Source organism: Sus scrofa, chromosome X (assembly GCF_054392235.1).
Source record: "Sus scrofa isolate SSC_HxYL_T2T_F1_AM1 chromosome X, Sscrofa_HxYL_maternal_Yorkshire_Landrace_v2.0, whole genome shotgun sequence".
Lineage (NCBI taxonomy): Eukaryota > Metazoa > Chordata > Mammalia > Artiodactyla > Suidae > Sus > Sus scrofa.
In genome coordinates this window covers 13,317,570-13,345,377 of record NC_139401.1, presented here as the reverse complement: position 1 = coordinate 13,345,377, position 27,808 = coordinate 13,317,570, and the positions used below count along the sequence as shown (strand labels likewise).

General features: G+C 44.7%; 1 long non-coding RNA gene across 2 annotated transcripts in view; it reads right to left on the bottom strand.

Annotated features, from left to right (window-relative positions):
• LOC106506896 (uncharacterized) overlaps positions 1 to 27,808 on the bottom strand; it is a 62,492-nt gene that overhangs the window by 32,186 nt on the left and 2,498 nt on the right. For both annotated transcript variants that reach the window (XR_001302544.3, XR_014835695.1), the window contains exon 2: positions 23,748 to 23,822. This is a non-coding gene — a long non-coding RNA (uncharacterized LOC106506896). The remainder of the gene's footprint in view (positions 1 to 23,747; positions 23,823 to 27,808) is intronic.

Below are 27,808 nucleotides of genomic sequence, written 5' to 3'. Positions count from 1 at the left end.
TCGCACAAGCTACCGCCGCCCCCAGCTGTTATGAAACAGGGCTGAGCTTCACAACAGGAAGTACAATCCATGGCCAGTAAATAAAGCCCTTCCTTCCCTTTTAGCCAGCCTCAGAACTTCCTTATCCTCGGTTCCAAATCCTTTTACAGATGTCTACTTAGGAGTTTGGATTTCCCTCTCCCTTTCTGAGCGCCTCTCTCGGGGTCAAACCTTCCCATTCCGGCTTCTGTCATTTACCGCTCGTTTTAGGTTGGAAGTAAGCAAAGGGACAGGCGGTATTATCTGCATGGTTCCCAGGGAAACCTTGACATCCCCGAGAGAAAGGCCCCCTTGACCATACCTTTTTCTATGGTAAATATGTTCAGCTTGACTTCATCAACATCACTTTGCCCTTGACTTGGCATTTCCCTTTTAATTTACCCCTGGCACACCCTGGGCAAACTTCAATCACGGAGCCTGGGTCAGGCAAGAGTATTTTGTACATAAACCTTTGCGAGCATAATAGAAAGTGTAAAAAGAGCTCAGTAAATAGCTCTTCAAGCTCAGCGACTGCAATTTATGCCAGACAAACGGGGGAAAAAAATACTAATGTGATTCTGATCATACACAAGAAGGAAGGCGGTTCCTGGAAAAAGCGTGTGGCTAATAAATATTTCATTCCTATATGCAAGAATATGCCATTGCTCCGGAATTTCTATTGCCAGGTGCATTGGTGTTCTATTGCCGCCTTAACAAATGAACACAAACTTAGTGGCTTAAAACACAAATTTCCTCTCTCACAGTTCTATAGATCAGAAATCTGGCATGGGTCTCACTGGGCTCAGATCAAAGTTTTGGCCGTGTTGTGTTACTTTCTGGAGGTGCTCTGCCCCCCCCCCTTTCCTCCGTCCTCAAAGCTGACAGTGGCAGGCCAAGTCCCTTCCATGCTGCCACCTCTCTCATTCTCTCTTTTGTAGTCACCTCTGCCTTTTTCACTTTTAAAGACCCTTGTGATTACACTGGGCTCACCCAAGCACCCCGGGGTAATCACTCCGTTTTAAGTTCATCTGATTAACAACCTTCATTCCCTCTGCAGCCTAAATTCTCCTCTAAATTCTCCTAAATTTAGGAGAATCCTAAATTCTCCTGGGACGGCCACAGGTCCCAGGCTCTAGGACATACACATCTTTGCAGAGCCATCATTTTCTCCACCACAACAGGTAATAAATATTTTTCTTATATTCTTTTTCATAGTAGCGTAACATTTGTTCTTTTGACTGGGACAAGACCCTCATATTTCTAGGAACTCAAATGCAGGAAAGTGGCTCTTTTGAAATACATGAAGTAATGGAAACAGCAGCCATGTATTGCTCCTTCTATCAGATGATATACCTACTCTATCTTCCTTTGCTTTCTGAATTCTTACTAGAGCCCTGCGAAATAGACAGTGCAGAAAATAATATTCTCATTGACAGTTGAAACAAGTCTGAGGTTCGGAAAGATTCAGGTTCACACAGCTGTTGAAGTCACACTGGCTTCCATTCAGCCATAAAGATACCCTTTTTCCCGCCTTTCTACCCTCCAGGGCCTCACCCAGGGAGGCCTGCCCCACCCCGCACCCCAGAGCCCCACCCTCTTCCCTTTTCTTTCTTTTTTTTTTATTGAAGCATAGTTGATTTACAATGTTGTGTTAATTTCTGCTGTAGAGCAAAGTGATTCGGTTATGTGTTCATATATAGACATACCATACACAGTTTTTTTAAATCTACTTTTCCATTATGGTTTATCATAGGGCACTGAGTAGAGTTCACTGTGCTACACAGTAGGACTTTGTGCTCTTTAAGCCCCTCTGCCTGGTGAATTCTGGAGTTAACACCTGGAATCATGCCAGCGCTCCCAGTCCTGGCTGGCCCTTGGCCCCACCTCCTCCACTCTCAAAGTCTGGAGTTGCAGGTGGCCTGTGCACATTGAGAATTTTATGGAAGCCCTGATGCTACATCTTGGCCTTCTTTGCATCAGGGAAGCAAATTCTCACGAGAGGACAGAAGTTATGCTTTGAATATGGAGAGGCCAAGTTGGGAACACCTTGCTCGAACCCGACCTGAAATCCCTTAACTTTTCAACATGGCAATTTCTTCTGACAGCAGTGGACATCCGGATTTGAAGAGCGCTGCTTTCAACTCTGGGGCTGGCTCTCTCTCCCCGGGACACTCCACGAGCATCTCTGGGGATGGAGCTGAGGCTGTGTGTCAGGCAGACAGCCCCCTTTCCCCGCAGCCATTTGTTTTCAGTGGCAGAAATGGGTCCTCGCTTCACTAGCCAAGCCTCTGCTGGGATGAGGGTGAGCACTGCTAGCGTAAGCAAAGAGCAGAGGGGAGCTCCACCAACAAAACCAGTGAAAAGGAATGATTTTCTAGCTGACGCTGCCATAGGACAGGTTTGGGGGTATTTTCTTGCACTTTTAGCCTGGTAATAAAGGCATTCCTTTTTTCCCCTTTCTTTCTTTTTTCTTTTTAGCTTTTTAAGGTCACACATGTGGCGTATGGAAGTTCCCAGGCTAGGGGTTGATTCAGAGCTTCAGCTGCCGGCCTCTGCCACAGCAATGCCAGATCCGAGCCACGTCTGCAACCTACACCATGGCTCATGGCAACACTGGATCCTTGACCCACTGAGTGAGGCCAGGGATCAAACCTGCATCCTCATGGATACTGGTTGGGTTCTTAACCCAATGAGCCACAATGGGAACTCCTAAAGGCATTCTTTTTATGAGTTCTTTGCAGGAAAATCAAATAGCTCAATCGGCAATCAAGCAGACAAAGAAAGACTGGTGGAGTTTCTTGCTAACGAACGCTGCTGGAACATCATACACACACACACACACACACACACACACACACACACACACAAGCCCAGTATCAGGGTACCTCCCTTCATTGTTTTTGGAGACCAGGACGTCACCCAGTTCTAAGCATCTACATCTCCAGTGACTGCCTTGGCACCGTGAAATATTTTCCCTTTCCTCCTATTAAAGTCAAATGGGGCAGAGCCCTATTCATCACCTCCCGAGAACTCCCTCACAGACCACTTGCTACCTCGAACCAACTTCTGAATTTCCTGGGCTCATAGTAAGTGAGGAGCATTCAATCCCTGGCCCGTACGCTGTGGGTGCATGCATAAAATAAAAAACAAAAAAAAAAGTACAAAAGACTTAGCCATTCAAAGTGACAATGAGGAGTTCCCTGGTAGCCGAGTGGTTAAGGACCCAACATTGTTACCGATGTGGTGTGGGTTCAATCCCTGGCCCAGGAGCTCCTGCATGTCATGGGCACGGACAAAAAAAAAAAAAAGTGTTTTTAATTTAAAAAAATTAATAAAATGACAGTGAGAAGGGCCATTTGAATTAAAAGGGTTTTGTCCTTTGATTTCCCGGAATCTCCCTCTGGAAACAGTTGGGGTTTGCCAAGGTCACGGTCTCATGCGGAAATGCCAGATCTTCGATAGCTGGATTGCTCTGCAGCCTCAGCCTTGAGACACTGTGACGGATTGAGACGTGGTGACAGAGAAGAGGGTGTTTGCCTTCACTATTCTCTATCCCAAGGCTGGGAGGTGGTTATAGGCTGGACCTGATATTGACCAGGAAACTAGCCTTTGTTCCCTGGGTGGCTTATCTGAGTCAGAGAAAGGCCTTCTAAGAACAGATAAGAGAAGTTCACCCCTACTTGTCACCCCTCAAACAAAAAAAAAGATTAGTGAAAATTCCCAGAGGGAAGCCCAACCTTCTGGGCCATTGCTTGCTGGCTTAGAGCGTTCCAGTTGTTCCTACTGAGCGTGTTCTGGAGATTCCAGCTGTTCCGGGGCGAACAATCATCATCTCTGGTGGTGACAAGCCTACACTAGAGAAGGTATGAGGTGGCCTTAAAGATTTTGGCAAATGCCTAGAAATCCAAAGTCGGACACCGACCGCCCACTCGCCCCATGCTCACACCCCTCACCAGGTCTTCCTGAACACAGACCAAATGGTCCAAAGTCTCAGACTGAAATGAAGCCCCATGAGGCCCTAGGACTGGGTTTGCCTCCAAAGGAATAACAGCAACTGTTTAGCCTTTGTCCGCTCAGAGATGTGACTTCAATGGTGTCTTATTATCACTGTTACCATGGTCCTCTGCAAAGAAACTGAGCTTGCAAAGACTTGGGGAGCTGAGGTCTCCCCAGCTCAGCCAGATCACAGTGAGGGCGGCTGGCTTTTCCTTCCTAAGCTGCCCTCTGGGGGCACTAGGACTTGCATTCACACAGGCAGGGTCAGTAGCTGGGCGTGGAGTGGGGCGGGGCAGCAAGACTGGAGGTGAGGAGCCAGCATGAGCAAACGTAAAGAGCCACAGCAGGTGGGTGTTACAAGAACCCTGCTCTCTGCAGACTGGCTCTGCCCTCTGTCCCAAACTAGGTCCCCGTTGAAGCTTGCCTCTTCCTTCAGGATGGCTCAAGTAAAGAGGCCAGCAGTAGTCCCTCGTGCAGGAGAAGTCCCAGCATGGGACACGCTCTTTGCTCTTTCTATTTCCCAGCCAAGGATGCACGCTTTCATTTGCAGAAGCAGCCTGAGTCACCCTTGCAGCCCAGATTAGCACACACAGGAGTCTCAGCTTGCAATGTGGCGGGGGCGACGCTTCCAACATTATTTCTGCAACGGTAGCGCTTGCTCACTTCTCTCCCCGAGTTTCAGGCACACGTACCCCTTATTCTCTTGGCATAAATTGTGTGGCCTCAATCAGCTCTTCAATGGAGCAACTTTACCATGTGGCCCCGGCAGGCTGAGCTAAGCCAGGGTCTGAGACATCTGGTTTTTGCCCAGATAATTACATGCCTAACATTGTAATTCAGGCTTGGCATTGGTGTTTCATAACTTTTTTTTTTTTTTTTTTGAAGCTGGATTGTTGCAAAGGAGGGGAGTAGGGCAATGGGGAAATGAAGAAAGGAAAATGCCAGCTTTGACTGTGAGGCTTCTCTTGCAGTGGTGCTGAACAAACTAGAGCAAGAGGCGCCCGGACCCTCGCTCCTCAAAGTGTGGTCCGTGGACCAGCAACATCAGCATCACCGGGCTGCTTGCTGGACAGGCAGACTCTCAGCCCCCACCTAGACATCTTGAATCGGAATCTGCATTTTCACAAGATTCCCAGCTGACTCTCATGCACATTAATGTAGGCAGTGTCCTGAATGCTTAAAGACCGCACAGTGGGGTCAGCTGGTCAGTTCAACTCTAGACCACCCCAAAGTCACCAAGTGCTAAAATAACTCTTTCTGCACCATAGGTACCACTACTGCTGGCCGAAGTAAGTGTGGGAAGAGTCTTGGACAATGTGCTTTGTACTCATAAGAAAGTCAAGACAAATGGATCGCAAAGGGATGAAATGACAGACCTCCAAAATCTTATGGCAGCAACTCACTTCCAACTGCTGGCAGGCCAAGAGTGTAGGCGAAAGGGAGCAGCGATGGGCCTGGGTTGTGAGAGCTGGGTTTTATTCCCAGAGGCCACTGGTCAGCTCAGGAACCTTGGGCCATGTCTCAGTGCACCTGTTCCTTCATCTGTGCGGGGGGAGGGGGGAATGGCAACTAGACTTAATGATGTTTCTGATCATAATCTGTATAAAATAGCACAGATCCCCTCGCTCCCATGCTCACCCCATCTCCTTTACCCGAGTTTACTTTTCTCCAAAGCTTTTCACAATACGCCCAGTCTGTTTTTTTTTTCCTGTGTCTCCTTACTAGAATGCAAGCTCCGTTAGGGCAGGAACTTTGTATTTTAGTCACTGCTATGGTTTTTTTTCTTTTTTTTTTTTTTGACATTTTAAAATAATCATGAATGGATTATTATTAGATTATTAAACTAAGCACTTAATTTTAAGATAAAACCTGGAGACATCAAGGTATGGCATACCTTGATCATTCCACACTTCATCACCAGATCACAGACATATACGTGTCACTGTTTCGTCACTGTTAATCTCCAAAACTTGGAAGAGCCCCAAGCATGCTGCGAGCTGTCATGCAAGCCATCAACCAGTCCCACCTCTAATGCTCCAAGAAGGAGTTATGAGGATTCGTTATTAAACAGTTCCCTAAATTTTCAAAGCCCAAGAGAAAAACCACCATGACTTTCAATTCTTATTTATTTCATGATTCTCTAGCTACAGCTCTTCATCCATTTCTACGCATGGTCACATTATGCTACTTTGTCCATGAGGTTTGACCGCCCTTGAGCCCTTCCTCACAGAGCTATACATCACGTTTTCTTAAAGGCACCTTTGCAAAACTGATGTTTTAACAATTTGCTGCATGCAGCATACCCCCTCTCCTTATGTATCCCTCACTGTGAAACAGATCTTTCCCCCGGGGTCCAGTATTTCGAGGGGAAAATGAATTTTCCCTTCCCACCAAAAATCCAAGATAGATAACACCTTTCCAAAAAAGCCACTTACAAACGCTCCAGGCCTATAAGATGTTGTTGTTTTATCCTCATTTTTATAAGATGTAAAAACATCAGAGGAATAGCTTGAGATAAGTGATTGCAACTATGGAAACTCAGGAATGGCCAAAAAAGGAAAAATTCCCCCAGTAGTAGTGACTTATGTTTTCTTCATTCGTTCTCCCTAGTTAAACTCTTAGCAGTTCTCTCCATCGTGGCTTCACACTCCCAAGCAAATTTCAGACCTCCCTGACTCCCCGATCGGTTTGTGTATTTCACTTAAGGGCTGGTATGGCAAAATCCTATGGAAAATCCGGCCGACAATCATTTGCCTGGAACACACGCTTCAATCAGGATTCGAAAGAATTTAAACGTTCCAAACATGACTTGCAGCATTTTGCTCAGATGCCTTACCAACAGGGACCTCTGCCTTGGTAGGAGGCTGGAGGAAGCCATGGTGATGCACTCTCGTCCATCATTCTTGGTCCCAGTATTGGTACAGAGCCCAGCTCACGTGCGACTCATCCCACAGAGCTATCTGGGAGATGATATTCCTGGTGGCATCAGTCCTGACGGTTCTCCCTCTTAAAAGCTGTTTTTTGTTTTTGTTTTTTTCCTTTTGGTTTCAAAATCTTGAGACCCAGAACTCATCCTGATATATGCAGGTATGGCAGCATTACAAGTAAGTAGGTTGCAAATGTCCCTCAACAAATGAATATAAAGAATATGTGGTGTGTGTGTGTGTGTGTGTGTGTGTGTGTGTACACACATACATATACACACCATGGCATGTTACTCAGCCATAAAAAAGAATGAAATAGTGCCATTTGCAGCAACATGGATGGACCTAGAGATGATCATACAGAGTGAAATAAGACAGAGAAAGATGAGCATCATATGATATCACTTGCATGCGGAATCTAAAAATAAATGATACACATGACCTTATCTATATGATAGAAACAAACTCACAGACACAGAAAACAAATTAATGGTTACCAAAGGGGAAAGGTGTTAGGGAGGGATAAATTAGGAGGCTGGGATTATATACACACTAGTATGTATAAAATAGATAACCAACAAGGACCTATTGTAGAGCACAGGGAACTATACTCAATATTTTATAATAATCGATAAGGGAAAAGAATTTGAAAAAGAATGTATATGTATATCTGAATTGCTTTGCTGTACACCTGAAACTAACATAACATTGTAAATCCACTGTGCTTCAATGTCCTTTAAAGGTACAAAAAAGAAAGGGAATATGATAAAGAAAAAGAAAGAAGTAGGCAGTTTGGCCAATGGCCTACGTGGATACAGATGCCACCACGTTCCATTTCTCTGTGTTCAACAATGCCTCTGCTTATTCTCATTTTTTTCTTTTCTGGCTTTGAGCAGGTATGTGTTTTGTTCCCAAAGAGAATCGCCCTAGGAAGGAGTTGTTCATTGCTCATCCAACCTCGGGGCTCTCTTTTTGTAGAATTCTTCTGCCCACTCACTATTTCCTATGCAAAAACATTTCAGTTCAAAACTAAGTCAGAACTGAAACTCCGTGGGTTTCAGGTCCCCTTCTCCAAAAACCAGGGAGCCCTATATAGAGACATGCCTGTGTGCCAGAGATGGGGAGCTCTGGGATGCTGTGTTGCATCTGTGACGATGTGGCTCACCTATCCGTCATGGACCTTTAGAGATGGAAAGGGCCAGAAAGAGCCCTGGAAAGAACCCGATCCAATTTCATCAGTTTACAAATGAGAAAATCAAAGCCAGAAAGGGTGACCCACCCAAAGCCACAAGGCTAATGAGAAACCAAGAGCAGATCCATACACCTTGGCCGCTATTGGGTGCACTTACGTTGTGCGCCTGATTTTGGATGTAATTGGGAAGCTCTTCCCCAACCACATCAGAGAGCCGTGCCATTTTAAAAACCTGGAGCCAACAGCAAGTTCCTACACATTATTTAACAGGGAAGAGCATCGCCACTGATTTTTTTGGAGAAGGCAATAGAAGCCAGGATCTAGACCCAATGAAGAGTTCCTAGTTCCTAGCAGCCCTTATATGGAGAGATGTCTGTGATTCCCCACCAATTCCATGCAACCATAGTTAAACTGACTCAGGTTCAGCATCCAGCAACCTAGAGAAATGAATACGGATGAGGCTTGGGGGCCAAGTTAACTTGGGACACTTAACTTTCCAAAAAAGGTGGAGGTTAAGGTTCCGGGGTCATTGCCAATTAGTTGAAGAAGCCCCTTCAAACCAGCCCATGAGAAAGGCATTGGTGACTTTCCTGGGTGCAGATATGTTCCAGTGTCAGGATTTTCCAAACAAGTTCATACCAGCCCCAAGTTAAGAGCAAAGCAGGAGTTCCCATTGTGGCTCAGTGGGTTAAGAACAGGACTAGTATCCACAAGGATGCAGGTTCAATCGCTGGCCTCGCTCAGTGGGTTAATGATCCGGTATTGCCACGAGCTGCAGTAGAGGTTGCAGATGCAGCTCAGATGCAGTGTTGCTGGGGCTGGGGCATCGACTGGCAGCTTTGATTCGACCCTTAGCATGGAAACGTCCATATGGCCCAGGTGTGGCTGTGACGAGAGGAAAATAAATAAATAATAAATAAATGCAAAGAAACAGTCACAAAGGATTCTACAGGGGAGCTTTTGAGTCGAGAACAAATGGAGGATTTTCAACAATTTTTAGGATAACTTGTTGACAAGATGATTGTAAAAACTATGATGAAAAGACATAACAAGCAATTTTCAAACAAGACTAAAATACAGGTTGAAAAGGGTAGCTAATGGAGCCATTTTTTTTTTCTCTTGACTATTTCAGCAGCTGATTGATCCTTTTTCGATCCAGCCAAATGGCCCCAGTGTTCCTTATGGGAGGGAATGGGTCTCTGCAACCTCTATGCTCAGCAGAGAATGGAAAGATTCTGCAGCAGTAAGAAAAGAAAGCAGATTCAGTCTGCGAAGACAGAATCTGTTCATTCGCAAACATTGGGTCAGATTCTTGCTAGATGGAAGCCAGAGGTCCTTCACTTCGTACTAAAATGTAAAATGAGGAGTTACTATATTGCAGCTCAGTGGAAATGGATCCAACCGGTATCCATGAGGAAGAGGGTTCGGTCCCCGGCCTCACTCAGTGGGTTAAGAATCCGGCACGGCCGTGAGCTGTGGTGTAGGTCACAGACATGGCTCAGATCTGGCATTGCTGTGGCTGTGGTGTAGACCAGCAGCTGCAGCTCCAATTCGAACCCTAGCCTGAGAGCTTCCATAGGCCATGGGTGCGGCCCATGTAAATGAATAAATACATAAATAAAATGTAAAACGAGCTGCAGCAACCAGACATTTGTTTGAAAGGTCACTGCAGTGTCCCTTCCAGAATCGAAACAATGGACGGAGCAATACAGGAACAGCTGGTCTCTGAAGCCAGCCTGTGAGAGGAAGACGGCTTAATCCCCCATCCGCTAAGAGGAGCCGCTGAGGAGCAATTAGAAAACAAGGCCGGAAGCACCCGAATGGCTGAGTGAAAACAAGCAGAGACTCCCTGCCCTGGGTCTCAGATTCCTGGGGGCTTCCAGTCCCCACAGGAACCGAGAGATTCAATATCAAATGTGTATTTTCCCACTCAAATGAATGCAATGCCCTCGCAAGAGGATTCTTCTTATTCTAATAAATTTCAAAATTCTCAGAAATAGGAGTTCCAGTCATGGCTCAGTGGAAACAAATCTGACTAGTTAGTGTCCATGAGGATGCAGGTTCAATCCCTGGCCTCGCTGAGTGGGTGAAGGATCCAGCGTTGCCATGAGCTGTGGTACAGGTCACAGATGCGGCTCGGATCCGGCATTGCTGTGGCTGTGGTATAGGCTGGCAGCTGCAGCTCCGATGCGACTCCTAGTCTGGGAACTTCCATATGCTGCAGGTGCAGTGCTAGAGAGACAAAAAAACTAAAAGTAAAATAAAATAAAATAAAAAATATATAACAAAATTCTCAAAAATAATCACAGTATCTTATGGGAGGCCACACACACACACACACACACCTGAGAGGGCCCCAAAGGGGTCTCTTTTCTAACAAGTTCAGAACCACAGAGGGAGCAATGTAAATGGATAATAGAAATGAAGTCTATCAATATAAATGAAAACTAGAAATGGACAAGGAGAGCTCAAGGGATTTTCAGAAAGGAGAAAGATGATAAAAGTCCTGGATAAGGAAAATTTTAATTCCCTAGCAAATTTCTTTGTGGCCTCTCTTGATCACAAAAGTAGAAGGTTGTACCTGTTTTGTAAGGGAGGTTTGCTTAGCAGAATGTGTGAATAAGGCTAAGGTATGGAGGAAGAATCATCCAAATCTCTGAAAAGGGTTTTTGTTCTCAACCCAAAGAGAAAAAAATTTTTTGAATTTTTTTTTTTACTGTATTGAATGATTTATTCATATACTGTGTATATACACAGAATGACAAAGAAACATCGTTGCATCTTTGGAGCCCTAATTTTCTGCTGCTGAAATGGGCAAAATATTGTCATATTCATTCCAGAGAGCGAGAAGTAGTTTAATGAAATGAACTGTCACATTTTGCAAGTTTCTTTGAATTGTTTAGCTATAATAAGCCATAGAAATGCAAATGATTGACAAGAAATAGTAAGAGAGGACTAGGGTTGCCAAACCACTGAGACAGCTGAAGGCAGACTTTCTCAATCTCCAGACACACGGAAAAAAGGAAAAGGAAGCCTTTAGAGATGTACGGTCTCAGAGTTCCTGCTGTGGCACTGTGGGTTAAGAACCTGACTGCAGCGGCTTGGGTCCCTGTGGAGGCATGGCTTTGATCCCTGGCCAGTTGCAGCGGGTTAAAGGATCTGGCCTTGCTGCAGAGGTGGTATAGGTTGCAGCTAAGATGCAACACCTAACCTGGGAACTTCCATACGCCCCAAGTGCGGCCCTAAAAAGACAAAAAAAAAAAAAGAAAAAAAAAAAAAGAGAGAAAGAAAGAAAAGAAAAAAGGAGTTCCCGTCGTGGCGCAGCAGAAACGAATCCGATTAGGAACCATGAGGTTGCGGGTTCGATCCCTGGCCTCGCTCAGTGGCTTAAGGATCCAGATGTGGCTTGGATCTGGTGTTGCTGTGGCTGGGGTGTAGGCCGGCGGCTGTAGCTCCGATTCGACCCTTCGCCTGCAAACCTCCATATGCCATGGGTGTGGCCCTAAAAAGCCAAAAAAAAAAAAAGAAAAAAAAAAAGAAAGAAAGAAGAAAAGAAAGAAATGTACAGTCTTGTAAACTTCTCAATGTAGTCTCAATAGTGCAAACAGCACTACTGACCCAGGAGCTCCTGATTCAAATCTAACACTGTCCCAAACAGAAGGATGTGATGGACAGATGAGACAGAAGACACGACGGACCAGGGGGCAGAAGCGTTTTGCCTTCAACCACCACCGACGCGACCATTTTTTGGCTGTCAGGGACCCATTAGTAAGTAAAATACATCCTCCTTCTCCCTCAGAGCTCAGGCCCAGCTTAAATCTTAAAATCTTTCAGATGTATTAATAACGGAAAAGGGAAAAAGAAAACCTTCAAAATCGGGGAAAGAAAATCCAAAAACCCTGTTGTATTTTCTCGTGCTATGCTAGGGTTTTTTCCCCCCTAGCTTTCTTAAGACATAAAAGCAAAACTTTTTCTAAATCGCTCTATTTAATGTTTTTTTTTTTTTAAATCCCATGCCAGTATTAGTACAGAGAGAATTCTAAAAATGTAAGTTTGTGTATTTAACCTCATATTCTATTAAAGAGCTAGAACAAATGGATTTAAGTCAGTGATATTTGAGCTGAAGCCTTGAAGTTCATTATCAGTATGTCTGGAAGTAATTTGCCTATTCTCTAGGGTTCTTGATTTTTATTTGCATGTGTTTCTGCCCAGCTTGTGGCTGTTAAGGTCGGCAAGAGGAAACACCGCTGCAAGGCCCCCGTCCCTCTCCCATTCTTGAGAAATGGCTGAGTTGGCTCGAGGGACAGGCTCGTGCTTCTAGATTACTGTGGGCTTGTCGAGCCAGTCGTCCCAGCAACAATAGCACTACAGTTTCAAATGCCAGATTCAATGTCATTTTTTTGTTTTTATTCCACAGCCAGAGAACAGACAGCAAACGCATGCACTTTTGGCCTGCTCTTTTCAAGTGTTTCTTAGCAAGTCCTTGGAAGAATGTATGGGCAGGCATTTCTGCTCTCAGAAAAAAAAAAAAAAAAAAAAGAAAAAAAAGAAAGAAAGAAAAACAGCAGCAGTGCCAAAGAGTATGAAAGGTTTCACTTCCTTCTTAACCTTTACTGAGCAGAAAAGAGCAATTTGACAGTGGTGTCTCTGGGGAAGAAAGAGCCACTTCCTGGCTGCCTTTGTCAAGAGAGTTCCTGCCACGTGACCCATCTTCAGCCAGCATAGAGAAGCACACTTATTTATACCTTTCACAGAAATACACAATTAAGTACCGTGCAGTGTTGACCTAGCATCCTTGGCCCAACATTCCAAGGACTCTCAGAGCCATAAAGATGGTACAGCCTTGGGTAAGAGGTACCTCTCTGTAAGATGTTCCAATATGCCCTAAGGAGCCCACCCCCAAGGCAAGCTGCCTGAATGGCTCCCACCATCCAGAAATGTAAGGCTGAAACTGCATCAGCACCAAGTGGATTACTCCTCTTAGCAATAATGCTGCAGGTGGTACCAATCGTTGATATATTAGGTTGGTCACTACATTGAGAAAAATGCCACAAATGTCTAGAAGGAAAGGGAGGCACCCATAAAATAGCAGTCATCTGAGAAGCCAATAACACAAGATACTCGCCCTCAGATTCTTGCAGTGTGCGTCACAAGACCCAATGGCAATGTGAACCACTAGTCCCATCTGCTGCTCCTCTCCTTCTGACAAATGCAATGGCTTCTCAGTTTTTCAAAAGATGAATCTTAGGTGTCATGCCGAGGCTCAGATAACTAGAAAGGTTTTTCATCCTGTTTTGCCACTGATGGCTGAAAACAAAGTGAGAGGAGTTGAATGGGGAAAAATACAGCTGGGGAATCGTTGAATGAGAATTGCAAACTGGAGGAAATGAGTGGGGGAAACTGAACACTTGGTTCAGAGGTGAAAACTCTATCTGACTGGCTGTTGGCAATTTTGCCTTCTGGAGAGCAGCTGGACTGGTGGTTTTTCCCTCCAAGAGACACAGAAAAAAGATACCGCCCGAAAGCTGCCTTACACCTACTAGAAGCTTTTGGTTTGGCTGTTGGTAAACTGGAAGTGGAGTTAACCACATCTGATCAATTATCAGTCAACTCAACCTCACTCTTGTTCTCTTCTGGAATGAGGCAACCCATTGATGGGTTCTGAGCAGCTTTTCCAGAAGATAAGTGAGGCGAATGGATGTCAACACAGCTTTGAACAAGGCTTGTTCTAAGAGTTATAGTCCCGGGATAGGACTGCAAATCTCTTGCAGCCAAAGTCCCTCTCTTGCATTTGTGTGTCTTTTAGTGTCTTACACACAGCAGAGTGTGTGTTGAATGAAGTGTGCCCATGGCCCACCCAGCCCAACCCCTCCAAATACATACATATAAATAAGCAAATAAATCAAAAGGATCAATAATAAGTCCATGTCAAGCCCACTTAATCCGTCTATATAGGCCTCCCCAATGTCAAACATTCGGATGCTTGGAAACTTCTGGATGGCTGCCTCCATTATTCTCTGTTATTATTTAATGATGTATTAAGTTTAATGATAAACTTAGTCTCAATTTTATTATATACAGTTGTCTTGATTTTAGCATTTTTAATTATTTAGTGATAAAAATAGATTCTATACAGAGACAGATTCTGTAGTAAGGCGAGAAATAGTCTACCAACCCCGTGGTCCTTTTGCGCCTACTGCGGTCTTTACAAATTCCTATTTTGTGAGAAATTTACCAAGATCTGGATCTGCCACTTAGGATGGTTGGTCCCTACGTGACAATGAGACTCGGAATGCTGCTTCACCAAACGTCAATGCCATCCCCCCCCTCACCCCCTCTCTCCCTCCTCTCTCCTGTAAAATTTGAGAATAGTCAGCTCTTTGGGTCACTCCAATACAACCTCTGAGGCGACCCAAGCACCAACCATGTCAGGAATTCCAGGGGGAGCTGGGAACTGGACCTACAGCACAGCCCCGGCCCCCAGGAATTTCCCCAGACACCGCCCACAGCCACAGCCGCCACTCTGGAGACGGGCCCTCTGCAATCAGGCCCTCTCCCTGTTACCAGCCCAGAAGCCATTCTGGGAACTAAGAAGCCAATACAGGAAGAAGACAAAAGCCCAGCCCACGCTGTGTGATTTCTGGCTGCCCATTGTCATATGCACGAGCTAACTTGGGGTGGTGGAGTTTCCGCAGACCAGCAAGTCTATCGTCGGGCGGTCTGTTTCTCTTGACTTCCAAGGACACAAACCAATTTACCGTGGTGGGTTTTTTGGTAGGGGGCTGGGGGGCTTCTTGTTTGGGGACTTTTGTTTTAGTTTTTTCCTCTCCTTCCCTGCAGAGAAGAAGGACTACATACAGGCTTGTGGCTTGAGACTAGGAGGTGGGTAAGGACATTGTTCAGTGCGGGAAGTACAGGTCCTGGGCAGGATATTTGTCCTCCACTCGCTACACAAGACTTTAGCAAGAGCTTTGGCAAACATTTTCCACTCGGACATTCTCTATGGGTTTCATATTCACAGACCTTACTTTAGATCAGGGACGAAGGGAGGGGCCACGTGGGCTGATGAAATGCTTGTCCTGCTCCAAGAGCTCTGCAGCTAACAATAAAGGGGAAACAAAATCATTTGGTTCAGCAAGAGATCTGAGGCGTTCCCGTCATGGCACAGCGGAAACGAATCCGACTAGGAACCATGAGGTTGCGGCTTCAATCTCTGGCCTCGCTCAGTGGGTCAAGGATCCAGTGTTACCGTGACCTGTGGTGTAGGTCGCAGGCGTGGCTCAGATCCTGTGCTGCTGTGGGGTAGGCCGGCAGCTGCAGCTCCGATTAGACCCCTAGCCTGGGAACCTCCATATGCCGAGAGGGCAGCCCGAAAAAGCCAAAAAAAAAAAAAGCGATTGATTTGACTTTAGAAAGAAGATACATCAATTAGTCCACAGAAAATTATTTAGCATGTACTTCTGTCCAGCTTTAAATTCAACTAATATTTATCTGGTGCAGATGCTTTCACAGACTCTATCTCACTTTACCTTAAAGCACCATTAACTGAACCAACTTGTTCTCCATAAGCCCTTCCTATTAGAAAACAAGGATTAATTTGGGTTCTTAATTCCTTCCTCTTGTCTTGCTTCCTGAAGATCCTGTGATGCACAATCTGGCGAAGTCCAATATTCTCTTTCTCTTGGATGAATAAAATGTCAGTGCGTATGAACGTGAGCATCTAATGAAAATAACTGACACCCATTCGCACTTGCTATTGGCCAGTTGATGTGCTAGACCCTTTACAAGTATAATCTTGTTTAATTCAGGCACCAGCCCCAAGTGGTAGGTGCTAGAAGGTTAAAATGAAGCTAGAATGATCTCCAATTGACACTTGAGACAACTGGAACATGGGGAAGTGAAATCACTTGCACGTTCACACAGCTATTAAGTGGCAGAGCTAAGACTCAAGACGGCTCCCTTTGACTCACAGAGCTGTGCTTTCCTTGCCCAGTGTCAGCCAAAATTCTCGGGTGGCTGTCTCTGACTTTGGCCTCCTGGTGATGAGTCACAATTAGGTTACTGTTGTATGACAAAGGTGATGGCTGTCACTCCTTTGCTGTGGGACTTTGTCTGGAAAAGGGAGAAGGGATTTTGCAAATGTAACTGGAGGTCCCAAATCAGTTAACTCTGTGCCATCAAAAGGAGATTATCCTGGGTGGGCCTGACTTCATCAGCTGAGCATCCTTTAAAAAAGGGCTTCAGCCTCCTCTGAGTCGGAGACACTTTCCTGATGACTTCGAAGAAACAAGCCACTGTGTGTAACAGTTCCAAGGACAAGACTTCTGCCCCCAAACTGCATGAACCTGGAAGGGGACCCAAGCTTCTGGATGAGAACACAGCCCTGGCAGACACGTTGATTGTATCTTTGTGAGATCCTGAGCCAAGGACCTTGCTGAACCATTCCCGGACTCCTCATGGATTAAAAACTATGAGATGCTAAGTGTGCTGCTTTAAGCCACTCCGTGTGTGGTAATTTGCTATGCAACAGTAGAAAATTTAGCCAACAAGTACGCACACTATTTGATAACACAAATAAAACTCTCAGTAAAAAGTGTGAGCACACCTAATATGTAAAAGATGTATTAGGTGTTTATAAACTATATACATGAGATTATCCCCAAATAAAACATTAAATACACACACACACACCCACCCTGGAAATGACAAAGCACAACCATTGTCCCTTGCCCCCCCCCCCAAGGTTATAACAACTATTGAAACTCTCATCTTTGTTATCCCCTCACGAATGGACTAAAAAGGGTCCAAAATAAAAGTAAGAGGCAGACTTTTCAAGAACCTGACTGTAGAACTTTGAGAAACAATTCACAGTAGGACACAGACTTAGCCTTTTCAGAGGCTCTCCCCTCCTCCAAATTAGATGCGCTTTGAGAGCCTAAACATTCCAATGTCATCCTGATCACCGCCTACTCTGACCCAAGTCCGAGCTGTGTAACCCTTGCCCAGCAGTCAGTCAGCAAGGGTGTGTGACGGCCTGGTGATGCACAGCTCAGCTTTCAGGAAGGGAAGCATGCTAGTCCTGAAAAGGCACATTTTGGCGAGAGAGCAAAATATGCCTTCAGTCACGATGCTCTATTCTTCAACCTTTCCCACTATGCAAACTTTAAGTTTCTGATTTCTTACTTTAATCTCCAGATTTGCATTTTTCCTGCTTATGCAAGATGCTTCACTGGAAATTACACCACGGGAGAAGTTTGGTTTACATCCCAGGCCAGTTGATTGGAGTCATTTTTATTTTTTGTCGTTTTTGTCTTTTTGGGCTGCACAGGGAGGTTCACCGGCTAGGCGTCCCATTGGAGCCGTAGCCGCCAGCCTATGCCACAGCAACGAGGAATCCTTAACCCACTGAGCGAGGCCAGGGATCGAATCCACATCCTCATGCATACTAGTCAGATTCGTTAACCACTGAGCCACGACAGGAATGCCCACTGGAGTCATTTTTATATGTCTACCCACTTCATGCCAGACCTCAGTTCTCCTTCTAAAAATAGCTTTGTCTGGACAAAGAGGCTGCAAACTTTTTCTGAAATGAGCCACAGAGTAAATGTCTTCCCTCTTGCAGGCCACATATTCTGTGTGTTACTCAACTTTGCCATGAAAGCCGCAAATGAATGAGAGGGCCAATCAAACATTATTTATGGATGCTCAAATATCAATTTCATGTAATCTTTACATGCCAAAAAATAGTATTCTAGTATTCTTTGGAGTTCTCTGATGACCTAGCGGTTTAGGACTCTGTTGTCACTGCTCTGGCATGGGTTCGATCCCTGGCCCGGAACTTCCACATGCCATGGGCACAGCCAAAAAAAAAAAATAGTTTTTTGTTTTTTGTTTTTTTTTTCAGATGCACCCATGGCATATGGAAGTTCATGGGCCAGGGATCGAATCCAAGATGCAGCTGTGACCAGGTCCTTAACCTGCTGCACCACAGTAGAAACTCCAGTATTTTTCTTTTGATTTGTTTCTCTGGTGCCTTTCAAATTTAAATACCAGCCTTAGCTCTCAGGCTGCAGAAACATCTGTAAGTGGTCATATCGGGCCCTCACACCAGAGTTTGCTGACTCTGGTGTGTAGAGAGATATTATCAGTTAATGAATTAATCATAATTTTTTTTCTTTTTGGAATGAAATTTCACGGATGAAAAAGTACAAGTATATAGATATGTATTAAACTAGCAAAGATGTCCTTACAGTGGTCAGGCTTACAAATCCTGAGGTTGATTTCACTTTTGCTGCTGGAACTGGTTGTGAATTTCATTTTACACAAGAAACCCAGTTCAACCAGGATACACCTTGTGGTTCTTACAGCTAAAGACTCCGGTAGTAGCTTAAAATTACCATGGAGTCCTTTGTACTATGTGACATATGCAGCTCAGCATGTATGAAAAATTAGCCATGTGATGGCAGAATCCTTTTTTTTTTTTTTTTTTTTTTTTTTTTTTTGCTTTTTAGGGCCACACTCAGGCATGTGGAGGTTCCTAGGCTAAGGGTCCAATCAGAGCTACAGCTGCCGGCCTACACCACAGCCACAGCAACGGCAGATCTGATTCGCATCTGTGACCTACACCACAGCTCATGGCAACTCCAGATCCTTAACCCACTGAGCAAGGCCAAAGATCAAACCTGCAGCCTCATGGATCCTAGTCGGGTTGGTTAACCACTGAGCCACGACGGGAATTCCAAGAATCCTTAAATGTGATTGGTGGCAATCAGCCAAAATAATCAATCCGGAAGTGACTGAGCCATGTTCAGATCTCTGCCAACTTCAGATAATCACGAAATGTCTAGTTTTTCTTTGTTCTCAGGCATCACATTGAACAGAAAATATACAATTTCAGTCTCAGATATAGCTTATTATAGCATCATGCTGGCATTGCGTTATAAAACAAACAAGTTTAAAAGATGTAAGTGACTGAATCAGTTCACATATTCTTAGAAAAAGCACCTCCTTAGCCAATGGGAACATGGCAAGTGGCAATCCCATGTTCCAGAGTTCAAATTCGTAGGCACCGAATGATTATGTATATAATTTTGTCTTTTACTAACCCCGGAAGAAAAGAAGGAAGGAAGGAAGGCAGGTAAGAAGGAAGAAAGAAGGACGGAAAAGTATAAATTATTTTTCTAGAACTGCGTAGAAAACTAGTCTCATGATTGTGTGTTGTCCTGTCAGGCTATCAGAGTTTTGCTGGTCTATGCCAATTTTATGCCATTGTACACTCTACAGCATAATATGTTGATGGATAATGAAAAATCAGGAGTACCCACTTGGGCGGTCTGGCAAAACTCCATTTAAAGTAAATATATAAGCTCCTGGAGATATCTACATGAGGAATGTTCTTTTTAAAGCTCATTGTTTGCTTAAATCCAATGGAAAAAAAGATAAAAACCAAGGAATAAGAGCTATAAAGAGAAGGCACAAATATTAAGACTGGCAAATGGAAAAAAGCAGTAAGGGGATACACGGAAAGCCAAGTTCAACTGTGCAGCTGTTTATATGACTTTCTCTATGTGTGTATGTATATATATAAATATATACTTACAATTTTAAAAATACAGAAGAGTACAAAGAAGAATATAAAAACAGCTAATCGCCAAATCCACCATCTATAACTAAAGCCCTCTGTTTCTAAGGAGTGCTATTATTTAAGGGGGAGGGGTATTACTTTCACTATTGCAATAAAAATGGCAAACGTTTTGAACTACAAGAGTCAAATAAGAGGAATAACTCGGCATCTAAGTATAGAACTATGGAAACTCCCATCTGGAAAGGACATGACATAACAGAGACCACCCAGATTCTCTGGTGTCCCGTCGGGTAATAAGAAATCCGTGCTCTCTGGCTGACAGTCTAGTTCTTCAAAGGCAACATATTTGAGGCAATAAAGCTAGGCAGGAACCAAAATTTGTCCGCAGCACCCGAAGAGCTGTGATTTACAAAATGCCAGCTTCTTTGTAAAATGAGGCCTCGATGCTAAAGAGAAGGCATGTTGCTTAAGTTCTGCAGCTTTCTAATTACAGAGAGGAGTTTTAGACTGATCCCCCCAGAGGTTTTAATATCACTATCTTAATTTATAGCTCTTCTTTAATTGTAATAGGCAAATGAAAGTTTTAATTATAATCAAGCAGATCTTCATATGGAAAGAGAGCCCTGCTGACTCATCTTCAAGAGAACATGTGTTTTCAGGGATTTTCTTGGTTGGGGGGAAGGGGGAGCCACAAGAAATATTCATCCACGCTGATTCAAACAGTGCACATTTGCCTAAGGTCGCTCCAGATGAAGCCAGGGCTGAAAGGACAGCAATAGACTCACGCAGAATGAAGAAGCCTTGTCATATCTAGACTTTTGATTTTAGCTGCTTTATACACTGAGCAGCCTGCCATAAACCATTACAAGGAGAAGACGGGCCTTCACTACGTTAACAGTTGGTCTGTGCATTAACGACACATGAGGGGGATGAATTAGTAAAAACATATCTAGGTTGGATACTTTTTCTTTTTAGGGCCGCACCTGTGGCATATGGAGGTTCCCAGGTTTAGGGGTCAAATCCGAGCTGCAGCTGCCAGCCTACACCACCGCCACAGCAACGCCAGATCCAACCCACATCTGTAACCTACACCACCGCTTGCAGCAACGCCGGATCCTTAACCCACTGCGCGAGGCCAGGGATCGAACTGGCATCCTCACAGGTGCTAGCTGAGTTCTTAACGTCCTGAATCACAATGGGAACAGCTAGGTGGAATACTTGGTCTCAGCTAAGAAAAGATGCTATCTTCGGTTGTTTTTGTGTACTTTCTTTCAATAAACTTAATACTGTTTATCACAACGAAGAAACTAACAATGCTGTGTTCCTATTAACTCAACAGGAGCCTTTATTCCAATTTCACCAGGTTTTACATTCCATCGCCTCTTATTGTTCCAGAATTCAACCCAGGCTTCCACACTGCGTTTAGTCACCAGGTCTCCTCTGTCTCCTCTGGGCTGTGACAGTTTTGTCATCTCTTCTTGTTTTTTTCATGACCTTGGCAGTTTTCGGTAGCATCAGCTAGGAATTTTATAGAATTGTCCCTCCGTTTGTGGTTTGTGTATTTTTCTCCTATACGGTTTTGGAAAGCGGCCAAGTTGCCTTCTCTTCACCACACACGGCCAGGTACCTAATATCCACATGACATCACTGGCATTATTTGGCTAAGGTGCTGTCTGCCGGGACTCTCCTAACATTGCTGTGCTTCCCTTTGCTGTCCATACGCTCTTCTTTGGCGGCAGTCACCAAATCTAGCCCGGGGGGGATGGGGAGGAATTAATCTCACCCTCTTGATGGGAGAATATCTACATTCATCATTTGGAATTAGTCTCTAAGGAAGATGTGTCTTTTCTTCCCTAGGATGAAAAGCCCAAAGCATGGCAACCAGGTAAATTCGGAGCAAATGCCTTTTGTAACTCAACCGTTCCTTAGAGAGCCATTTGAACCAAGGTCAATTATTGCCGAACACTGAACGCTATGTTCTTCTAGAAAGAATTCACCTCGCCATCTAAGTGAAATCAGACATTGCACTGCCTAAAATGAGAGATGCCACTGTAGGGCAATGAGGTCGGTGGCATCTCTGGAGCGCTGGGGTGCATGCTTGATCCCCGCCTGGCACAGTGGGTTAAGGATCCGGCTGGCTTAAGTCGTAACTGTGGCTAGGATCTTGTCAGGTTCCTTTCCACTGAGCCACAAAGGGAACTCCCGTGCCCGAGGCATATGGAAGCTCCTGGACAAGGGATGGATTGAACCTGAACCACAGCAACAACTTGAGCCACTGCAGTGACAACACTGAATCCTTAACCCGCTGCACCACAAGGGAATTCCTAGAGTCTCTTTTAAACCAGTATGTGCAGAGTTTACATCATGGCTCAGTGGAAACGAATCCGACTAGCATCCATGAGGACGCAGGTTCGATCCCTGGCCTTGCTCCGTGGGTTAAGGATCCGGCATTGCCGTGAGCTGTGGTGTAGGTTGCAGACGCGGCTCGGATCTGGTGTTGCTGTGGCTGTGGTGTAGGCTGGCAGCTCCAGCTCCAATTCGACCCCTAGCCTGGGAACCTCCACATGCCGCGGGTGTGGCCCTAAAAAAGACAAATAAATAAATAAATAAATACACCAGTACGTGCCACGGTCGGAGGAAATCCTGTCATCTGCTGAGGGAAAGACTAGTGTCTTAGCTGAATCACACCTGGTGAACCATCTGGCTGGAAAGAAAACAGATCAGTCTCTGGAAGGATGCCTGGCTTCCTCCCTTTAAAGCATCCCTACGTGGCCCAAGTTACAGGATCATAGGAGCCACCACACTGAACCTCTATGGTCAGCAGTGTGATAAGTATAAAGGCGGATTTTGTTAGGTTGGAAGACGCCTTTATCCTCTAAACATGGCAAATGGCAAAGCAGTTGACTGATTATTCCATCAGGACAAAGTAAGTAGTTAGAGAAACAAGTAAGGAGACAGACCAAGGCAGAGGATGCAGCGATAAGGTGCTGCCAATGGAGGATATTCACCCCTGAACACAATGGTTCGGTTAATGAAGATGAGAGCTGGACCTAGATGCCGAAGTCTAAGGAGCGCGGACCACGTGATGAGGTGTACCATTCCACATAGGTGAGCAAAATGCAGACTGTGAGAAACTTTACACATCAGATACTTCAGGGACTTCCACAGAAAAATTGGAAGGAAAAGGAAGCGCTGGAGAGGAACACTGGAGATGACAAGACACAGGCTGAGAAAAATGACTCCGAGTAAATTCGTGTTCAGTAAGAGTATGGCACCTAGGGGTGTACCCCCAGATGCTAAAACCAAAGAAAATGAAAGCAAAGTATTGGGACAAAGGTAACGTATGGGTTAATCTGGGGGTGTTGAGGTTGGAATGGAGCCCACTGCCCACCAAGGGCTTCTGGGGTAGGTACCAAAGTTCTATTTCTTTTATTTATTTATTTATTTATTTTTTTTTTGGTTTGTTTGTTTGGCCACACCTGCAGCATATGGAAGTTCCTGGGCCAGGGATCAAATCCGAGCCACAGATGCAACCTACACCACAGCTGCAGCAAGGCTAGATCCTTCACCCGCTGCACCGCAACAGAAACTCCTACAAAGTTCTATGTCTCGACCTGAGTTTCCATCACTCGAGTTGGACGTTTGCCTTATAGTAACGCATTCAACTATACGTTTGTATTTCCTTGTGGTTGACTTTTTTCAATTTTACAATAGAAAGTTACAATGTCTCTAGTCACCCCTAGTTCAAACTTGGGAAACTGCACATACAAAATTCCCCCATTTCTGGCTTCTCTTGAAAAATCGGAAGATTTGGCAACACCGGATCCATGTTTCCTAGGATAATTGGCTGGAGCTGAGAAGAGGCTGCCTCCTCTCTCGAAAGAATTTGGTCTCTGCAGTTATTCATGGGACCTGCTGGGCACCCGAAGACACGAATTTGTGATGCCAGAGGTGGGATACACTAGCTCTTTCCTATACCTTTCAAGATATCTATACATTGTGCATAAATTCAATAGAAAACAAGGCAACTTACATTTCGGAAGCTCAGAATACACCAAGCGCCATGCTAAGCTCTCTTCAGTTTCTCCGCAGCCCAGGAGCCTCCAATCTGGTGAGGGAAACCAAAATTTAAGTCATTCCCCTACTCCAGTGCGCTGTGGACGCTAAGTCTTCAGAGAAAGTACCAGAAGAATGCAGTGGGGATTGCGGGAGGGTGCAATCAATCTGAGCAAGGATCTAGGGAGACTGCTTGGAGGACGTGAAGGGACCCCGGCCTTGGAAGACGGCTGGGATAAAGATGGGGCATGTAGTGCAGAAAGAACTTGACAGAGGAAAATTCGGAACCCAGGGACAGAGCTGGAGGTTTGTAGAGCGGTGTTTAAATTAGCTTCCCAGTGCTGGTGAGTGAGGGATGAAGTGAGTCACAAGATACAGGTGACTTGAACAATCAGGACGCCATTGACCAAGTTGGGAGGAAAGCTTTTGCAGACAGGATGATTTTAAATAAAGATCACGTGAAAATGTCTAGCCAGATGGAGCCTGAAAGAGTCAGGAGGAGTCAGAGTCACCAGGTTAGACAATCCTCCTAGCGAAGGCCTTAGAGAAAGGAAGAGCGTAGATGAGGAATTCAGAGAGCTCCTTGCACAAACCAATATGTAAAGGATGGTAGACGCAGAGCCAGAGAAAAAGACGAATGAAGAGAAGCAAGAGAATTTAGGACACTGGGGAAATTCTGGAATAACCACCCCAAAAGTGTTACATGAATGAGAAATGAGATTTTCCAGGACGAGGGAGGAGAGATCTTGCCTACTTGGATATTTGGATTAAAAAAGGGGAAAGGCCAGGGAGTTCCCTGGTGGCTCAGTGGGTTAAGTACCTGGTTAATGCTGTGGCATGGGTTCGATCCGCCATGGGCACGGCCAATAAATAAATAAGCATTCTTTAAAAAATTAAAAGGGAAAGGACATTTGGACATCCATGAGAGTTAGCCGTTTTTGTCCCCTAAGTAAGCAATGCCATTTGTTGTAATGCCAATTTTCTTTAAATTTAAAAATAGTAATGTTCACAGGTTTGCTGCATCTTTACATGCCCTAATTTTCTATTTTTGATTTATTTCAGTGGATTACCTTTTACTTTCTACATCAATAGAGTATTTCCACCGTACAGATGGTACCTGTAACATAACATCAAGAGCACAGATTGTAGTGAAATATAGCAAAATAATTAGGCAGTGATGAGTTATGGGTATTTATTACCTTTTTTTTTTTTTTTTGTCTTTTTGCTATTTCTTTGGGCCGCTCCCGCGGCATATGGAGGTTCCCAGGCTAGGGGGTCGAATCGGAGCTGTAGCCAATGGCCTACGCCAGAGCCACAGCAACGCAGGATCCGAGCCGCGTCTGCAACCTACACCACAGCTCACGGCAACGCCGGATCGTTAACCCACTGAGCGAGGCCAGGGACCGAACCCGCAACCTCATGGTTCCTAGTCGGATTTGTTAACCACTGCGCCACGATGGGAACTCCTTTTTTTTTTGGCTGAGCCCACAGCACACAGAAGTTCCCAGGCCAGGGATCAAACCTGAGCAACAGCAGTAGTGGCGACAATCCTGGATCCTTAACCACTAGGCCTCCAGGGAACTCTTGCTTTTTAATATAACTTTTAACATAATTTATTTTCTTCTAAGTTCATATCATTTAATTTTTCATAGTGATTGTGTTTAAAAACCAGATCTCAAGTTTCTGGATAGTGTAACAAGCGACTCTTGCCACTATTATCACTGTGAGAAAACATCTGGAATGGCTCACAAGAAACAACAGCTACCTCTGGAAGATGAGTCGGAGGTTAAAGTTTAAAAATACCATATTAGGAGTTCCCGTCGTGGCGCAGTGGTTAACGAATCCGACTAGGAACCATGAGATTGCGGGTTCGGTCCCTGCCCTTGCTCAGTGGGTTAAGGATCCGGCGTGGCCGTGAGCTGTGGTGTAGGTTGCAGACGCGGCTCGGATCCCGCGTTGCTGTGGCTCTGGCGTAGGCCGGTGGCTCCAGCTCCGATTCAACCCCTAGCCTGGGAACCTCCATATGCCGCGGGAGCGGCCCAAGAAATAGCAACAACAACAACAAAAAGACAAAAGAAAATAATAATAAAAATAAATAAATAAAAATACCATATTAAAGGGAACACTCCTGCACCGTTGGTGGGAATGTAAATGAGTACGACCACTATGGAGAAGACTATGGAAGCCCCTTAAAAAACTAAAAATAGAACCATCATATGATCCAGCCATCCAAACTCCTGGGCATCTATCTGGAGAAAACCATAATTCAAAAAAATACAGGAGTTCCCATCGTGGCTCAGCAGAAACAAATCTCACTAGTATCCAGGAGGACGCAGGTTCGATCCCTGGCCTCGCTCAGTGGGTTAAGGATCCGGCATTGCCATGAGCTGTGGTGTAGGTCACAGATGCAGCTCAGATCCCGCATGGCTGTGGCTGTGGTGTAGGCCGGTAGCTGTAGCTCTGATTCCACCCGTAGCCTGAGAATCTCCATATGCCACAGGTGTGGCCCTGGGAAAAAAAAAAAAAAAAAAAAGATACGTGCACCCCAGTGTTCATTGCAGCACTGTTTACAGTAGCCAAGACATGGAAGCAACCTAAATGTCCACTGACAGATGAATGGATAAAGAAGATGTGGTCCATATAAACAATGCACATAAGTCAACGACAAATATACGGTATCACTTATATGTGGAATATAATTTTTTAAATGACACAAATGAATGTATTTACAAACAGAACCAAACCCACAGACTTCAAAACCAAACTTATGGTTACCAAAGGGGAAACGGGGGGAGGGATAAATTAGGAATTTGGGATTAACAGATACACACTACTCTGTATCACAGGGAACTCTATTCCATACTCTGTAGTAACCTATATGGGAAAAGAATCTGCAAAATAATGGATATACATATATTGAAATGTATAATTGAATCACTTTGCTGTATACCCAAAATGAACACACTGTAAACCAGCTATACTCCCATCTAAAATAAAATAAAAATTAAATTTAAAAAATGTAACAAAAAACCCATTAAATGCCAGTTGTGAAAGGAGAAGGGAGATAAAATATTTATTTCCTTTCACATATATATATTAGAGGCTAAACAAGAAACTAGTAAAGACTGCAAGGGAAATCCATTCAAGGGAAAGATATTTCTCATATTGTTTTAACAGCTGAACCCATAGAAATGTATTCCACGTTCAAAAAAATTAATCGTTAAAAATACTTTGAGGAGTTCCCTGGTGGCCTAGCAGTTAAGGGTCTGGCATTTTCGCTGCCGCGGCTTGGGTTTGATCCCTGGACAGGGAACTTTTGCATTACATGGGCACGGCCAAAAAAAACCAAACTTTTAAAAGGTTAACTGCTATCGTCCATTCCCACTTCCACAAAAGGAGAAATTGTGTATTGTTTATGATTCTATATTGAGGACTCTGCCTCTCTTGAGGCTGTGCTCCCACTGAAATGAGAGAACTTTTCCTGGTTTCCATGACAAATGTGTGGCCCAGGTGTGTGGAAAATGAATCCGGGAATGAGTCAGTGTCCAGGTATGCAGCTCCATCAGCACTGGCCTCAACCCTCAGATTGGCAGGCTGCCGTGGTTATAAGCAAACAGCAGTGAGTGAAGACATTATTTCCAGGTGGAAAGTGGAAGAGGGCCAGACATCCTTACAGCTCTACCTATTATTCCTCTCGCCTGGTGCTGCAAAGGTGTGTTTGCCCAGTCAACAGGTGGTGTTTGTTCAAGCCTTGCTGAAAGGCAGGTGCCTGAGTTTCAAAGCTGAATCCCTGAAACCCCTTCTTGGTTTTCAAAGAGCAGAAGCCTTCTGCCCATGGTGCAGGGGCAGAAGTGATGGTGCCCAAAGCGCCTCGCTCTGATTCCAGCTGTGCTCCGTTGTCCTTCAGATGTATTTCCTGACATCATGGAAATAATTGATTCAGGCAAGAATCAACAATAAATTCCCATGGTCCATCGGGAACCTGAACGGCATCTGCATTTCCCGTCCCTCAACAAATTTCTGCTGATGACCAGCAAT